Source organism: Lactuca virosa, chromosome 9, assembly GCF_052849685.1.
Source record: "Lactuca virosa cultivar CGN04683 chromosome 9, Lactuca_virosa_CGN04683_v6, whole genome shotgun sequence".
NCBI lineage: Eukaryota > Viridiplantae > Streptophyta > Magnoliopsida > Asterales > Asteraceae > Lactuca > Lactuca virosa.
In genome coordinates, this window is record NC_136434.1 from 49,862,776 (window position 1) to 49,868,775 (window position 6,000).

At 35.7% G+C, this 6,000-nt stretch overlaps 1 long non-coding RNA gene across 1 annotated transcript; it reads left to right on the forward strand.

Annotated features, from left to right (window-relative positions):
* The first annotated feature begins 101 nt into the window (after positions 1-101).
* Positions 102-1,562, forward strand: LOC145140910 (uncharacterized). The gene is made up of 3 exons (XR_013722335.1): positions 102-860; positions 955-995; positions 1,081-1,562. It is a non-coding gene; the product is annotated as an uncharacterized LOC145140910 (long non-coding RNA).
* The last annotated feature ends 4,438 nt before the right edge of the window (positions 1,563-6,000 follow it).

A 6,000-nucleotide genomic window follows, 5' to 3' on the forward strand; every position in this document is an offset into this window, starting at 1 on the left:
ATATATATATATATATCCTAACCGGGGCGGGGTGGGGTGGGGATTAACAAGTAAGAAGTAACGACCTACCTAAAAGTGCATTTGCATGGATTAATATCATTACAAAGGACAAACAAACTTATGAAAAATACATTTGCATTTACATGGATTAATATCATCACAAAGGTATCTTCAAACAAACTTATAAAAAATACATTTGCATTTGCATCGATTAATATCATCACAAAGCCACAAAGTTAATACATTTGCATGGATTAATGTCATCACAAAGTTATGTTCATTTGAGGTTGTGTATAGCGTACATAGATAACTTCTACAAAACGAGTGCAGGAAATTGAAATGGAGCCCAAGAAGTTTTATAACTTGATGTGTATGTTTATAATTTGTATGGATGCATACTTAATGACAAACTAACACATGTCTCTCATATTAAAAGTTGATAAATTTCAAGATTGGATTTTTATATCTTCAACAACTTTGGGCAAAATTGCAGGATATTCAAAAGCAGTAGACTAACTGGCAGAATTCCAGATTTTTTATCACAAATTTCAAAATTGAGGCATCTGTAATAATTCTCCCTCTTCCATTACTTGATTGATTTAAAGCCTATTTTAGACTATATCCATTAGCATCATCTTGAGCATTTTATTGTGATTATCTTTAGTGGTTGTGATTATGAAACAACGAGATCGATCTTTCCTACAATAAATTCAACGAAGAAAGTGTGCCCTCATAAAGTTTTAATCTTTCAAATCATCTTGTGATTCTTATCCTGCCCATATAATATTCTAAAGATAAAGCTTATGTCATCTTTCATTTATTAGGAACTTATTCAGAAGCTATCCTCCTGCAAGCAACTCGTAAGCTTATTATACCCATATATGGGTTATTTAGAAAGAATTTGTTTTTCTAAATTTCACCAAGTTTAATATTCCGATCTTTGATTGAATGCAGAGAGCTTGGGAAGTGCCTTAGCCAGTTTCCCTGTCTAAGGGGTGAGGAAGATACTTTCCTATTCCAATTAATTAATTTGAACATGAAAACCGAAGTTGACTGATTTTTATGTTTTTTGTTTTCTAGAGAACTACTCAATTCACATTAATTGTGGGGGACCTAAAGTGACCATTGGAAACTTGACATATGAAGCTGATGAGGATTCAGGTGGAGCAGCTAAGTTTGTTCCCACAAGACAAGTAGCACCGGCAATGCGTTGGGTGGTTATCATAGATTATCCAACTATGTAGCCACCAATGTATCTGCACTGACTGACTATTGATGATAATCAACTGTACACTACAGCTCGCCTCTCTCTACTATCCATCACTTACTATGGTCAATGTTTACCAAATGGGAACTATACGGTGACTCTGCATTTTGTAGAGATAATATGTCTTTTCAGAGTCTTGGAAAGCGTTTGATTAAATACATGAGAGGAAATATTGAATCAAAAACATCAAAATGAATATTGTCCATATAAATCATATGTAATTAAATAGATATAATCACATATGATGAAATACACGAGACCAACAATTTGAGTCGAAAACTCGAAAATAAATATTGTCCATATAAACCACATGTGATTAAATACATATAATCACATGTGATTAAATGTATCCAATAGCTTTTTTTTCATTTATTTAATCACATGTGATTATATGTATTTAATCATATATGATTTATGTGTACAAAATTTGTTTTTGTGTTCTCGATTGAATAGTTGTTCTTTGTCCATATTAATCATATGTGATTAAATATATAATCACATATCATTATATGTATCTAATCATATATGAATTATGTGAACAATATTTATTTTCGTGTTCTCGATTCAATAGTTGTTCTTGTATTTTTAATCATATGTATGTATCTAATCACATATGATTTATATGGACACTATCAATTTGTTTTTTTGTCCATATAAATCATATGTGATTAGATACATTTAACCACATGTAATTAAATACATGATCAAAATTATTGAATCGAAAACTCGAAAATGAATTTTGTCCATATAAATCATATGTGATTACATACATATAATCATATGTGATTACATACATTTAATCACATATGATTATATACACAAGAGCAACTATTGAATCAAGAATGCGAAAACAAATCTTTTCCTACATAAATCATATATACATGAGACCAACTATTGAGTCAAAAACGCAAAAATGAATATAAATCATATGTGATTACATACATATAATCATATGTAGACAAAATTCATTTTCGCATTCTCGATTTAATAGTTGTTCTCATGTATTTAATCAAATAATATTATATTTATCTAATCACATATGATTAATATGGACAAAAAAGAATATTGTCATACATATAATCATATGTGATTATATACAAGAGAACAACCATTGAATCAAAAACGCGAAAACAAATCTTTGTCCACATTAATCATATGTTATTAACTACATATAATCAGATTTGATTAAATGCATGAGAAAAGTTATTGAATGGAAAACATGAAAACTAATCTTGTTTATATAAATCATATATGATTAGATACATATAATCACATGTGATTATATGTATTTAATCGCGTATGATATATGTGATTAAATACATATAATCACACATCATTTATGCCATTATATCATATATAGTGTTGGTGGTTGTAGGTAGTGGGTAGTGGGCGAGCGGTGGACATGCATTGTGGTGCGTTGTGGGTGGTGGTGGTGGTGGATTTAGGGCACGGTGGTGATGAGTAGTGGTGATGGGTGGTGGGTGATGGGGTGGAGGATGATAGTTGGTTTGTGGTGGTTGTGGGTGGTGGTTATGGGTGGTTATAGGTTGTAGGTGGTGGTGATGGTGAAGGGTGGTGGGGTGACAGGTGAGGCGGTGGGTTGTAGTGGTGTTGGTAGGTGGGCAGTGGCGTGTGGTGGTGGCAAGTAGTGGTGGCGTGTGGTGATGTTTGGTGGTGGTAAATGGCAGGTGGAGGTGGTGGTTTGTGGTGGTAAGTGGCGGGTGGTGATGGTCGTGGTGGTGGCGGGTGGTGATAGTGGTGGTAGTGGTAGGTGGTGGTTGGTAGTAGGGATGGTGGGTGGTAGTAGGGGTGATGGGTGGTGGTTTTGGTGGATGTTTGGTGGGGGTAATGGTGGCAAGTCGTGGTGAGTGGTGATGGTGAATAGTGTTGGGTGTTGGTATGTGGGTGGTGGTGGCGTGTGGTGACGTTTGGTGGTGGTGGTGGTAAATGGTAGGTGGTGGCTGCGGGTGGTGGTGATGGTGGTGGGTGGTGGTTTTGGTGGGTAGTAGGTGGTTAGTGGTATGTGTGGTGGTGGTGGTGGCGGGTGTTAGTGATGGTGGTGTTTGGTGATTTTGGTGGGTGGTAGGTGGGGGTGATAGTGGCGGGTGGTGGTGATGGGTGGTGAAGGGTGAAGGGTGGTGGTGGGTAGTAGGTGGTGGTTGTGGGTGATGGTTGGTGGCTGTGACGAGTGGTGGGTATGGGTGGTGGTGTCGGCGCGTGGTGGTGGTTGGATGGTGGTAGGTGGTGGGTGATGATGGTGGTGGCGGGTGATGCTTTTGATGGGTGGCAGTGATGGGTGATGGAGGTGGGTGGGGGCGGTGGTGATTGGTGCTAAAGGTGGGTGGTGATGGTGGGGGTGTGTGGTGGTTTTGATGGGTGTTGGTAGCAGGTGGTGGTGGTGGTGGGAGTGGTGGTGATGGGTGGTAGGTAGTGGTGGTGGGTGGTGTTGGTTGGGTGGTGAGTGTTTGGTTTGTGGGTTTTTAATTGTTTGTAACTATTTTTTGATTTTTATGAATATTATTTTATAATTTTAATTAAAAAAAATTGTGTACTCCAAATTTGTTCTCAAATGTTCGCGCAATAAGAAATGTTTTCGATTGAACACTCCCACATATATATATATATATATATATATATATATATATATATATATATATATATATATATATATATATAAGTATTTAAAAAACAAATCAAAAACCAACAAATAAGGCAAAATAGTCAATTCACGACGAAATACACGATAAAATTAAGTCTTAAGGACTGTCTGAATGAAAGAAAAAAATTTGAGACCAAATACACAAATCACCCCAAACCATAAGGAACCATCCGTATAATTTACTCAAGTATGTGTGTGTGTATATATATATATATATATATATATATATATATATATATATATATATATATATATATATATATATATATATAGAGAGAGAGAGAGAGAGAGAGAGCTAGGTTCAGGTATTCAAAGTAATTATTGTGTTATTGTATGCATCAATGTGGGCCAATCAAAATTAAATAAAAAAATTAAATAATAAAATAAATAAATAGGGGTAATTTAGTAATTTGTTTAGTAACTTCCAAAAATAATCCCTATAATCATGATATTGACTTATAACCTAAATAAATAAGCGTGTCTTCCTCAATCTCCCACCCGATAAAGCCCTAGCATCCTACAGGGTATTGACGCTTTCAGATCGTGTTCGGAAACCCTCACTGATCATCCAAAAATAATCGATGGGGAAAGGTTTAATAGTGAGGGTATTTTTGCTATTTTTAAAAGATTTTACAACGGATTAGGTTTAAATCGCATCCCGTCGTCATTTGTTGAACGGGCAAGGGAAGAACGTCTGCAAGCAGACGAATGAATAGAGGGAAAAGCGAAGGCTCGTCGGCGCTGCTTCTGGTTCCTCGGTTGTCGCAGACCACAAAGAAGGCCGAAGAAAACGAAGCTCACAGGCGGTGCGTAGTCGGTCGATTCGTGAGGAGCGGCTTTGTGTTCGATGGGAACAGCAGAGAAGGAAGAAAACGAGGGGAAGGGGGGTCCGATGGCAGCCATCCGTCGCAGGTGAGGACCTCGGTGGCGTTTGCTCGAAGATCACGATGTTTCCTTGTTTTGGCAGTTCCAAATCAACCACAGGTAAAAATTTCTTTTGGGATTTTGTTTGTTTGTTTAATAGAAATCGTTGGGGTGTTTGGGTTTGCTGGGAAATCAATGAAAATGAAGGGAATTTGGGTTTGTTGATTCATAGGAAATGAAGAAGGAAGAAATTAGTTTTTTTTTTTTTTTTTTTGTTTTGTTTTGTTTTGTTTTTGTTTTTGTTTTTTTGTTCTAGCTGCGTCAACTTCTGTTTCTTAAAAGTAGTGATTTAGGGGTGGTGTATGTTTTGTGCTTTGATCGACAGAACAAGAAGAAAACACCACACTAGAGTGTATGGTCGTTGCAGAAGACGAAGAAGAAGGTGGAGGTGGGGTTGTCACAGCCGGCTGCTCCATCTAAAGGTAGAGATTTTTTTTTGTTGTTTTTATGATTCTTTTGTATAATTGAGTTTGGATGGAACTAACTGCTTTTACTTTCTTTATGTTTACTCTGCCATACAATATGTTACAGCCATACAATATGTTACAGGAGGCCAGGTGTATCCTGCCCAGGTGAATTTTTACTTGAATTTGGTATTTGACAATTACAGAATCTTGGAATAATGTTATTCATTTATGTGAAGGCTGATGTGGTATGAACAATTTTTGTATGTTGTTCATCCAAAATTGAAAGTTGTTTTGATGCACACCAAGCGCTCGCTAAAATGCTTCAGCTGAATGGTATTTCTTCGTTTATAGTATTCTATCAGAAAAGAATATTTTTTATGATAATCATGAACATATTCTGTTAGAATTCTCCGAATTAATATAATTATTGGTAAATGAATTCCAATTCTATCAGAATGGAATCACGAATTCTAATTACGTTGGAATGGAATATGGATATTTTCTCACTAACTTATTCATTGGATTTGTTTCTACAGAAGCTGATGCTTGAAGAACGGACCACTAAATTTGAACGACGCCTCTTAGCAACATTATTCTTTTAGAATGTATTAGTGTCTTTGTTAGATTTTGATGTTTTTTTTCCAGATTTGAAAGTTTTTTTAGTTTTATTATTTAACAATAAATGTAATTCTTTAGCAATTGTTACATGTATTATATAAGAATTAATGTAATTTTTGTTTTAA